The 12,737-nt window shown below is 45.1% G+C and overlaps 1 protein-coding gene across 5 annotated transcripts in view; it reads left to right on the forward strand.

The window, feature by feature from the left end:
* The first annotated feature begins 9,886 nt into the window (after positions 1-9,886).
* The window catches only part of DYNC1I1 (dynein cytoplasmic 1 intermediate chain 1), a 192,821-nt gene continuing 189,970 nt past the window's right edge, over positions 9,887-12,737 (forward strand). The window contains exons 1-2 of one of the 5 annotated variants that reach the window (XM_035545340.2): positions 9,887-10,167; positions 10,683-10,755. The gene's annotated coding sequence lies outside the window, so the exon portion shown is untranslated. The remainder of the gene's footprint in view (positions 10,168-10,682; positions 10,756-12,737) is intronic. The other 4 variants (XM_035545338.1, XM_035545343.2, XM_035545345.2 and 1 more) reach the window with 4 other exon arrangements.

The raw sequence follows: 12,737 nt of genomic DNA on the forward strand, positions 1-12,737 counted from the left end.
GCTGACATAGAAAGGGGAAGGATTGCTGAGATGTGAACTGCTGGCACATCATGGGCACTCTCTGAAATACGTGGTCCTGAAGCTGCAGTAAGACCTCTGCCTTGCCATCAGCTACAACTACGCAGCAGCAGGCTGTGAGAACTGACGTGGCTAGAAGTGAACCTCGCATGACGTGCGTTTCCATCATCTTTTACAACAGGCAGACATCGTTGATGTGCAGCCCATCTGACTAAAAGATGTCATCCACATTTAGGCCACCAGTGTCTCCCAAAGCTGAGGCCTGAACTCAGTCATGCAGCAGGTATCCTGCTCCTCTGCTCATTCAGAGGGAAGCCTGGAGGCACCAAAGGTGGCAGATGGAGTTGTGCACTGCTCCAGCACCCCTTTCATCCCCATACCATAGCTCTCCCTCTGCAAAAAGGCCTTGGAAGCCCATGCTGTTCCCCAACGAATGAGACCCCCATGTAACACAAGGTCCAGGCGATGCCAGCAGCACTGCATGGATGAAGGGCAGCAGCACTTTCAGGGACAGCCTCTTGTGCATTCCCACACCTCAGCCACATCACTGTGCTGCTTCCATGAGGAGCAAGAAGAAGCACCTTGTCTCGGGAATGGCTGGGGTAGGGTGGGCTCACAGTGAGGTACCTTGGGTGAGTAACACAACAGCATTAGGACAACACTGACAAGTTTCCTTGCTGGCACACAAAATTTCATGGGCAACAAGTCCGGTCGTGGCACCACACAGCCAGTTAGGCCCATGGTAGCTCTGCTCCAGCCCTGGTGGGTGATGCTGAATAGCCCTGCTCTAAGCAGGTCAAACAGCATACGCATACAAAATCAGTGTTTGTCTTTCTGCTCCAAAGCGTGCCTTTTGCCTACTCCATGAGGAAACAACCCTTTCTAGGAGGAAGACGGTGTGGTGTGGGGCCTCTGAGATGACATAACTCTGGCAAGAACTCCCTTTCCTCCTCCACATCGGGCATCACAAACAGACAGTTTGGGGGTTGTCACGTTCACTACAGTGTGCTTACACAGCCCAGCAGGGAGCGTGGGTCCGTCGGTTTCCTACTACAGCACCTACCTGGTGCTCTGCTCTGCTCTGCCTGCATCACAGAGAGCAGCCTGGGCTGTGACTGCATTGCAGCAGTCAGGGACTCGGTCCGTTCTGCTAGGAACAAGTAATTTAATACAACCAGACTGTACATTTTCTCTTTCTCTGCACAGACCGTTGTCTCACAAGCTGTGTGGGAATATGGTCTGGGGATGGACACTTACATAATTTGGCCATCACAGGATCTGGCCACCTTGTAACCATCTGAGGTAATAGACTTATATACACAGACCCTCACCTCCCTAGCACTCCCACCCTCTCCCTCATTTCCACTGTAGCCCATCCCTCCTCCCAGCAAGCAGCTTTCCAGCAAAGGGAACTCTTCTTTAAAGATGACCTTGGTCTTAGCTTCTCAATCAGCATCTCATATTTTGCGCTGTCTTCTGAAGATGACAAATGTGCTCCAGATATCTCCTTTTTCTTGTGTGGATACATGGACATGGTTTCTTTTCTCCTTCTGTGACTGTCTTGACACCACTTGGGCTGTGCTAGAGGGATGCTTCAACTTGACATCACAGCAGCTTCATCTTTGACCATGACTATCTCTCCCTTCACTGCTCAGAGAATGGCCTTGCTGTGATTGCTGTCATTTATTCTGAGAACTACCCCTGGAGTGACCACCATCTCAGCTGCTGCAACTCCTGCCAGCCCCTCCATCCTAAGGAAAGGCTTCCTCCATCACCACCACTCTTGCCCCAGGCACCTCATTCTAGAGATGCCCTTTTGGTGCAGACATAGTTACATTATGCATGAAGACAGCAGGCGGGCAGCCCTTGAAAATGGCACTGGGCATGAAATGCCTACATCACAGGGGATGGATTAGAGGAGACGTGCCAGTTGCATATACATGAGAACGGCATAGGCTTGCCTCAAGCCAAAAATGTCTGAATCAAACTGCCCACCTAGCACAGACATCTCAACACGGGAGATGGATGTGTGATAAAATTGTGGGGAAGTAGTCAAGATGAATCACTGTCACGCACTGCAATGTCTGAAATGGCACTAGAAGCCTGCCTACTTTCAGTCACAAGTCATGCTCTCAGTGTCCTTCAATATGAGAGATCCCAAATCACCTTACCTTCTTTATGCCGCTGACCTGCTGCTCTCTGCTCAGGCATGAAGTGAGGACAGATAGCCTATTAATTTTGGCTACATGGAGGCAGCTGCCTAATTCTGTACTGAAATGCATAAGTGATCTGATTTTCCAAAGAGCTGGGTATGAAGGCCACTTGTCTGCTGAATTTTAATTTGCACTGTCTCGGTGGAACACCCTGTGCTGCCGTATCTTCTCCCTCAGGCTTCCCTACTAAGATGGTTACTGTGTCTGAAAGCTCATCACATTCAGGAACAATTTTCCCCAGCTCCTCCACTATTTATTTTTAGATTTAAATAAGAAAAAAAATATCTACAACTCTAGATACTGACAGCTATTTGGGATCAGAAGCAATGCAGAAATAATCACGCTCACACACGGCAACATTAAATTCCCTTAACCAAGCAGCAATTCAAAGCAGTGAAACAAGCTCCACCCCAGAACTGTTTTATCACCCATCCGCTTTTAAGAAGATTAAGCTGTTATATTTCACTGCTGCTTTCATCTTCCCTCTGTGAGTGCCATCCAGGCCTCCAGGCAAGCATAGCTGCTTATCCTCATCAGGAGACTTCCAGTTAGGAAAAACAAGAGAGAGAGCAAAAAACACAGGCTTACTTGTCGAGAAGCAGTGGATATGTATGAGAAGAGCTATACATATAAGACTATGCATTCATGCTGCATACAGCATAAACTCAGAGCTAGGACACTGCTTGAAAACTTCTGTCATGCACTAAAATATTGATAGCCTGGTCTAAAAAAATCCACATAACCACTATAATAGCCCCTATCATTGTTGTCTCTGTAGATGGGATATAAGGATACAATTTCCTATTAGTTTACACCAACTAGTAAATCCGATTCATGATCAGAGCATAGTGGATAGGCCAGCAAAGATGCCTTTCTTCACCAGAAGTATGGAAAATAAGGAGCATTTCACAGAGACATTTTAGAGAAACACCTTTTTTAAGGATCTTCTCTCCAGAATGCATTTCTGCTTCTTTCAGTCATATGAATAATTTGCCACAAGTTTCAATTTGTTGTCAAAAACACCACTTATCTAGTTTCATACATTTTAATACATCTTCATGATGTGTTAAATTCATGTAACACCTTATATGTGCCACAGAATTTACCTTTGGGTGGTAAAGCTAAGCTTCAAGTTGATATTTAGTAGGTCTCTGGAATCGTATAAAGAAATGTACCATCCTTTGATGTTTGTTGTTGGTTTTAATCAAACACAAAGGACTGGGTTTTAAACCAAAGGTGGTATGGGGAAATTAGACAGGATTTTGCAAAAAGAAGCTAACTACTGTAAAGATGTCTAAGCTGCCAGTGCTTCTGTAAATTCAGCCGCTTCTTTTGCTCCCTTTGACCAAGTTCTTGAGTCATCAGGAACTTGACACAGACCCAAATGGAGTCACCTATTTAGTAGGGTCTTTTGTTTGTTTATTTGTTTGTTTGTTTGTTTAAAAGACAGTAATTCAGTATATGTCTCCCAAACCACTCATCCAGTCCCACTCCAAGCCTATTTCTCTTCCAGGCCCTATATACAGAGCTCTGCAGCTCTTCTTTTGCAGCTTCCTCAGTAGTTCAGACACAAGCAGACACAGACACAGACACAGACACAGATTTCTAGGTTGGAAGAGACCTCAAGATCATCGAGTCCAACCTCCGACCTAACACTAAGTACTCCACTAAACCATATCGCTAAGCTCTACATCTAAACGTCTTTTAAAGACCTCCAGGGATGGCGACTCCACCACCTCCCTGGGCAGCCCGTTCCAATGCTTAATAACCCTTTCAGTAAAGAAGTACTTCCTAACATCCAACCTAAAACTCCCCTGGCGCAACTTTCACCCATTCCCCCTCGTCCTGTCACCAGGCACGTGGGAGAACAGACCAACCCCCACCTCGCTACAGCCTCCTTTAAGGTACCCATAGAGAGCGATAAGGTCGCCCCTGAGCCTCCTCTTCTCCAGGCTGAACAAGCCCAGCTCCCTCAGCCGCTCCTCGTAAGACTTGTTCTCCAGACCCCTCACCAGCTTGGTCGCCCTTCTCTGGACTCGCTCGAGCACGTCCATGTCCTTCCTGTAGCGAGGGGCCCAAAGCAGTAACAAAACACTGTAAAACCCTTCAAACCTGAAGTCCTCTGCAGGCCACTGAGTTCCACTGGCAGGAAGCTCAGGGAAGTGGCTTGCAGAACCATCCAGTTCCTTCCCAAAATGCCTGCTTTGCAGCTGTGTTTCCAAACTCTTCCCAGCACACTGAACCTTTTCAAATAAAATCAATGAATTGCATTATATGGCAAGCACGATTATTTTCAAAGGCAGTAACAAAATTTCCAAAGGCTTTCTTCCTTGCATGCCATTTTCCTTCCTCAGTTAAAAGTGTGAAAACAGAAGCTGGGTAATGCTGTGTTTGAACGGGCAGAGTCTCAAACATGAACTCATGCCCATGATTCCTATTTCAGATGTGCAGTACTGTTGAGTTTCGAGGAGACACAAAAAGGAGTATTTCTTGGATAATGATGGTTACCTTTTATGGAAGGAGTAGGATTCCATAGGATGAATTCAACCTTGAGAGCCAGGTTTAATTCAGAGTCATACTGCTTGGTGTTACTCTGCTGAGGTTTGATTCATTAATTTGCAGAAATGTACGTCTAACTTCCAGCTATTTGCTGTTTTACTTACTGCTTATTATCACGTAACGTTTATACTACAGTTCACCAAGCTTTTCCAATCACAGTTGACACTTTAATCTACTAACTATTATATAGGTAGACTGACAGAAGAATTTAGTCTCATATAAGAGAATGTACTTCAACCATAATGTACGGTTAATATTGTAAATGCAGCTAGTGGTTTTATTTTTTGAAAGCAGGATGGAAAGAAGGGCACAATGATATTTCTCTTTCTCTTGACCCATAAAAAGGTTCCTTGGTGGAGTCCTACATTGGGCCATACATTATCCTCCCTTCAGCTTTGTATCTCCACAGGCCAAAAAAGCTGGGAGAGCTTCCAAGGTGAGGTGAACCTGTCTGAAGAGAAATCAGGGCTGCAGAGTGCTAGTTGCATGGGCAATGGGGATGGAGCTGTGGCTTTCTGAAAAAACATTTCATACATGCATTTGCGTCAAATGCTGCTCTATCTGAGCGCAGACACGTTTTCCTCTCCTGCAAGTGTCACTGTGTTCTTAGTCCTCCTTCATTTCCTTTCCTGTTGGCTGAACAGCTACAAAAATAAAATGAACTGTTGCAGCCTTGCTACTCCTACCCTAGGCACCAAAGGTATTTTGTTGGCCACTGCGGTCAGGCTGATTTGTAAATCCTGAAACCAGTACCGCATGTCTTCTTTGTGTCCCAGCAATGTACCAATGCTCTCACAAAACCTTGCTGAAACTATTGTTACCTGACCTTCTAATTGATCTCTTTGGTGACAGCATTGTACGAAAGTGAAGAACAAAACAGGAAAAGAGGCTTAGAAAAGTCTGACACAAAAATCATTGTTTCTAAAAGCACTCAGTTGCAAGGTCTTTGAAAAGTAACCCATGTCTGGACCCATGTCGAACTCACCCATTTGCCAGAGAACCCCTTTGCCTTCTACTTGTATACTGCATCTCTTATTTTTGTCATTCCTTTCTGAGAAAGAGTTTGTCCTTTATAAGATACTTAAATGCTTTTTCATCTTTGAACATGCATCTGTGCAAAGATCTTGGAACTGGCAATCTACCAATAGCAAATCAACTGGCAGAGGAATTATTAAGTGTCTGAGCGCCAGATACCTTTAAATTCTTTGTTCATACACTTCTATCTATTATGGATATTCAGACTATGCTGGTTTGCAGAAACTTCAGCCCAGGACTCATTGATCTGCCCAGAGAACTGTTTGTAGCAAGCAGTTAAGAAAAGTTCTCCAGTGCCTTCTGCTTAAACAACTTTTTCATAACTAACCAACCACTCGTGTTTCTTCCAAGACCGACAACTGCTTCATCTGCGAAGTAAAGATTTCTAAGGCCATGTGTAATAGTGCCCTATAGTGACATTACTGACATAACAATAAACCTGACTTCAGAAGTGATATTCCACATTTTTTCTGAAGCTTGCTTTGATTTTTTCATTCTGCCTTTTGATCCTTTGTTTAATCCACTGCCTTTGAAAAGCTGGAAAGCATTTTGTAGCATCCTCTGTTATTTGCAGAACCCAGGTGAGCTCTATCATGCAAAGTGTCTGAAAAGTAGTGCAGCTTCCATTAAGTCTTAGAAATGTCGGCTTTGAAATTAATTTTTAATCTTCCAGTGGCACAAACTTCCAAGAGGGTTTGCATACTTCTGTTACTTTCTCTTATTGTGCTTTGTGAAGTAGCAGTTGCTGGTGCCTAAGGCAGGAAAATACAATGCACTGATAATTATTTGTCTCATGTTGCATCATAAATGGTTATTGGTTTGTCAGAGCAACTTATACCAATCTTCACTAATAACTTACATGTGAACAATGCAATATAAAGTAACGTCCAAAAGAAATTACGTCAAATCATTTTCCCTTGGACTTCTCAAATCTAGTAATCAAGTATATTGCACTTATTAATGTCCACAGAAACCTCTACATTTTACTTGTGCATCTGTAAGACAGAAGAGGAGAAACAGGCAAATATCATATTTTTGTAATTTTATCAATAGACTTTTTTTTTTTTTTTTCCCCCACACAATCCATGGGATACAATGAGCTCAAAATTTCCCCTTAATCTCCAGTTTCTCTTCAGATGGCACCATGATTGCTGTGTGTATATGTACAACTGACCTCTGCTGGAGAGAAAGCAGCTTGTCAGATGTGAGTAATTGCTAACTGTTTTGCCCTCTGTTGATCTAATAATGCAATCTGAGGCTAAAATAACTATCTTCTGAATTCACAGAGCAAGAACTTTAAATTTAAAGTTTTGAAAATAATCTTAACTTTGCCCTACTGCACATTCACCTGGTAATTAAGCCAGATACAAAATTGCATAACGCCTGCTGGCAGAATGTAATGAGATGGATAATATTATGGATTTGTGTTTAATGGGAAAATGTAAAATTAGTACACATCCCGTGTCGAACTGAAATGGCTGGGTGTTTTTCATGAAATTTTGTTAAAAAGATTTTACTGATCATAATGATTTTTTTTTTAAATAAAGATTTTATCCCTCTTTTGTAAAATTAGTAACAATATAATTTACCTCCCTAGAACAAGAAATCCACAGAAATGACAAGAGCTTGTGCTGTGGAAGGTTAGGGAAGACCTCATGAGAATGAGGTTAAAGAAAAGAGAGCATTGCTTGTAGGGAAATTAGTTATTCCTTTAGAGGACTCTTTAACAAGACTGGTTGTATATTTTTCTCATGTTCCCAAAGTTCATAGATTCTGGGGTCATCTACTAAAAATTTAGAGCTAGACTTGCTTACCTCCAAATCTCCTCACAGTAGACAATTTTGAAGAGAAGTTGTGTATTTTTTATACTGCCCTGGCCACTGACATTCTTTCCAAACTCTTTTGTATACAGTTCCCCATTACTCAATAAGCTTTTGACAAGATCTGTCATTATGTTTCATGAATAGTTTTGGTGGTGTGTGTGGTTTTTTTTTGTTTTGTTTTGTTTTTCATTTTTTCTTTGACATTTCCATTTTGATTCTTCATTTTATACTTTAAAAACAGTGGATCACTCCTGGCAAATATTGCAAATTTTAGCAAATATCAAAATTGTGTCCCATTTGACAGATTCTTACAGTATTTTTAAACAAATTTCTAAGTGAGCTTATGGCAAAACATAAGATGCCATTACTTTGTAACAAAAATGTAGGACTTAACAAGCCTTAAAGACTTATTTACAGTGTGTCAATAGTACTTAATAATGTTATTTAAAATATGTGGCTACTTTGTGTGAAATAGTTGAGAAACTGTTACAAAAATGTTGGTTTTTGACCTTTATAGTCAAAAGGCAAGAGGACAGAGACACTGCTCTCCTTCATGTTCAAAAAATGCTAGATATCATCCTACCGTATGATGGCATGATATAGTATATGACACCATGTTTTATGTATATGATTCCAAGGAATCTTTGTATAAGAATCCATGTGTAAGACACCATGTTAACAATAGTAAATCCCCATCTGGCATCATCGAAAGCAAATCTGATTTGTCAATTCAGGAATACTAAATGATCCCAAAACCCTCTTAGAAACCGGTCATGAACACTTCAAATCAATCAGCTAAGTTTGCATGGAATTTGCAAATGACACAAATCCAAAGAAACCTAGACAAATCCCAGGGGATTTATGCTAAAGCTGAAACTAAGACCAACACTTACAAAAGCAACCAGCACTTTCTGCAGCTCAGTTTTGAGTACCTGATTTTGAAAAGGCCTTATTTTCAGAAAGAGTGGCAAACTGCCCCGAACTTGAAATGTTTCAAAACGTGCATTTAAAACCACAGACTTTTTCCATGTGCCCCAGCCTGCACAAGTAGAAGATGTTGCTCTTTAAGGAATTTTACAGGAGAGTAAGAAATGAATCTTTTCTGCTTCAACTCCAATTAAATTGAGAAACAATTATTTCATCACTGTGTCTTCATCCTCAATAGATGCTGTTGTTTCTCTTCAGGGCTCTTTGTTTCCTGGCCAGGTGCAGTCCAGCTGGGTCTGACAGGAACTGTATGCGATATGAATCCTTGATGGTTTTTTGGTGGTCTCGATATACCACACTATTCTCAGGACAGGCCCTGGACCTGGAATGACAGTGGCTGGAGTTAGTGCTTCCCACCAAAATGAACCAAATGTGGCTTAAGGGACACATCTCAGAATGATACCTTTGCTGCTTTCTCTGAACAGAGGGCTAGATATCAGTGAGACATATGTCCTGGATATTTTTAAAGAACAGTCCAAGTACCAAAGGGTATGTGTTTTCCTGCCGTGTGGGGGCAACACACTTGTGTGTTGGAAGAGAAGACAGAGGCTGGGTCCAGGAGACAGACGTACCTGTGCTGGGAGAGGAGCTGGTGTACTGCTAGAAGGAGCATGGCCCTCCTTTCTGGTCCCTGTTCCCACAGGAACACCGCGAGGAAACAGGGCCAAAAGGAAACCTCCACTGTTGGTCAGCCATGCCCTCATCTAACTGTGAGAGACGGGGAGCACCCAGCTGCTCTGGAGCTCTCCCCTTGGCTCCCCAGAGGGACAGGGCCTTGGCAGGACCTCCCTGCTGCCACAACATCTGGCCAGGCTATGATCACGCTGATGGCCAGGCCACCACAGAGATGATGTTGAGGTGGCTGTGGGGTAGTGATTAGGGGGCTGACATCTAGACTGCTTTGAGGGTGATGGCTAATCCGTGGTGGAGCTGCTGGTTAGGTCAGCGTGGAGCTGCTGGCTAGGAAGGCGTGGGGGACACTGAGGCAGCCGTGGGGGTGATGCTTAGACTCTTGAGAGGACAATGGTGAAGCCATCGCAGGGCTGACAGCCGGGCCGCCACGGTGCATCAGGCTGCACCAACGCGGGGGTGACACCCGAGGGGAGCTGCGGGCCGGGTGCTGACGGCCAGGAGGGACCCGGGGCAAGCCCCGAGCCCCCGACCCACGGGGCGCCGGACCTGGGGGGCCGGCGGGTGCTGGCGGCGGGCCGGGGGCCATCACCCAGGGCCGCCACCTGCCCCCGCCGCCCCGCCCCGCCCGGCCCGGCCCGGCCCGGCCCCGCCGGCTGTGAGCGCCGGCGACAACGACAACGACAACGACAGCGACGACGACAGAGGGTGTCGCTGCCGGGGGCGCGCAGGAGGAGGAAGAGGAGGAGGAGGCGGGAGGAGGAAGGCGGCAGCGCTCGGGAGGAGCCTGTCCAGCGTGAGACAGCACATTCGGCCGGCGGTCCTGCTGCGGGAGCGGGCGGCACCGCGCTCCGCGGAGGAGGAGGAGAAGGAGGCAGCGGCCATTTGGGAGGCCGGCGGAGGTGAGGCACGGCCGGGGGCTGCCGGGGGGAGCCGGGCGAGCCTCGGTGCTGCCTCCTCGCAGGGTGCCGACAGGCCGGCACCCGCCGCGGGAGATGGGCGAGGTGAGGCCGGGCGGCTGCTCCGCCCGTCCCCCGGGGCAGCAGCGGCAGGGAGGGCCGCCGGCACCGCTCCGGCCCCCCGCACCTGCACCGGCCCCGGTCCTGGTCCTGGTCCCGGTCCCGGTCCCGGTCCCGGTCCCGGTCCCGGTCCTGGTCCTGATCCCGGTCCTGGTCCTGATCCCGGTCCCGGTCCTGGTCCTGGTCCTGATCCTGATCCCGGTCCTGGTCCTGATCCCGGTCCCCACCCCGACCCCAGCCCCAGCCTGCCCGGAGGGCAGCCGCAGGCTTTAACCTCCCTGCCTGTGCCTCAGCACCGAAGAGGTTAAAGAAGAGGGAGGCAAAAAAAAAGTTTCCCATCTTTATTTTTTTTTCACATATATATATCATCTTTTTTTTTTTTTTTTTTTTCTTCGCAGCGTGAGCAACAGAGGGTTTGCCGAAGTCCGCAACGACAGCAGATGGAGAATTAGATCGTTTCCAGCTCCAAAGGTAATTCCCTGAAAGGGTGAGAGGCCTTTTTTTGTTAGCGCTTGGAATACATTTTCAAAAGGATGTTATTACAGTCACATCCCCCCAGGAATGCCTCTGGGTCAGCAGATAGCATAAGGCCCCTAGATATTCCCTAGACAAAGCCCTTGTTTCATTGACCAGAACAAAGTGTGTTTCTCCATCAATATTAGCATTGGCAAAAAGTAAAAATTTCGGCTGTAACTACATAAAAAATAAGGATCCTAAACAGACTGAGCAATGTAACCTGCTGTTATATGGGGGATGAAATGGAAAGACCTGATGTGAAGTCAGCACGTGGCTTTGGCACTGCACCTAGTAATTTATCCTGACATAGAGTTTTGTCAGCTCTTCGTTTCTGCATGAGGCCATTGAATTACCTCTGAAATTACACTAAATATTAGGAAGCACGGTGCTGCAAAATCTGGTTTCAGAATGGAAATCCAAATCCCAGGACCGTGCATCTATCTCCTGATAGATAGTGTTATCAGAGCCTGTGGGAGGAATTTCACTGCTATTGCCACTGATGTGGTTTGGTAAAGTGCTTCATTTGTTCTTGTTACGTTAATGGGAGGAAGTTTTGTGTTTTGCTTTCTGATTTTCTTAAGTTCCTCTTTCTACCTGCTTTCCACTTCAGAGGATATCTCTAGTGGGAGTCTCCACCATGAGGGTGGATAAAATTCCTTCTATAATTTCTATGTAGTGTTTCTCAGCAAGAATGGCTTTCTTCAGCATGATTGTCTTCATTCCCTGCCTTGGGGCTGCACCCAGGTCTTTGTCCCTGGGAGTGCTTAATGTCATAATCATTAGCTGCTCCATGTTGTCTTCCTAGAAACATCAATTTGTAGTCCATGAAAATACAAAATGCACCTCCCACTCCTCCTCTGTGCACAGACTGTTCTGGGCATTGTGATTTACTATCCTCTTCCTTGATACCTGAAAGACTTCCGAGGGGCTCACATTACACCAGATAAGTGACGGTGCAAGAGATTGTTTACGGTTGGGTTAGCGAGATTTTTCCTAGCTTTAAACACCTCTGCCTCACATTAGTCTACCCTAAAACTAAAATAACTGCAGTGCCTTCTTATCCGCACTTTAAGAGAAGAATCTTCCTTAAAGGAGCAGTGGTAAACCACACCCTACACAAGCAGTGATTATTGAGAATTTGGAAATCTGTTTACTCAAATGACATTCAAGCAAATACTTTTTTGTACCCTGCAGGTCCCAAATTAAGAAGCTGACCTTCCAGCTTTTTCTGTAGAAGAAAGGACAGTGCGCTACAGTCCTTTGTGCCTTTCAGTAGCATTTTTTTTTTCATTATTGAAATGCATTTGTTTTTTTCCAGTTTGCGTTTTTCCAGCGTCAGTTTCCTGGTTCCTTTTATGTTGTCTCTCATAAATAAAAGGCTTGGTTTAGCAGCTGTCCTTAGCGTAGCTACTCTAAGTGATGCACCAAGAACTGAGCTGCTTTGATTTCAAGGAAAGTAGTAGATCGAGTTTGCTGTTTCTTCTTTTCTTTGGTAAGACAGATTTCCAGAATTTCCTTGCTGCTATCAGCTTTCCAGTCTGGAAGAAGAGAGGGAAGGGAATACTGGATACAGCTGGATGCAATGTGCTGTGGCAGAGGTCTCACCATTGCAGTGTACTGGGCTGAGAGGGAAAGAGATAAGGGAGCAAACTAGGAAAAGATGGGGTTATAGAAAGAAAGAGTATGTGTGCTGTTTTTCAGAGCCTCGCCAATTTATACAAATGATTCAAGTAATTAGGTGGAATCTTTCAGCTCCTCAGACTTGACTTCCTCTCACAGAGATTTAAAATGTGTTCACAGTCTCTCTCTAGGACTGCTCAGGCTTATTAACTAGTGCTACTTTTCAAGTGCATTGTTGAGCTCCTTTGGCATGGTTTGACTAACAACAGAAATAGTAATTAGGAATCTTTCAGAGTCTCATGTCTACTACCTACGTG

Source organism: Cygnus atratus, chromosome 2, assembly GCF_013377495.2.
Source record: "Cygnus atratus isolate AKBS03 ecotype Queensland, Australia chromosome 2, CAtr_DNAZoo_HiC_assembly, whole genome shotgun sequence".
Lineage (NCBI taxonomy): Eukaryota > Metazoa > Chordata > Aves > Anseriformes > Anatidae > Cygnus > Cygnus atratus.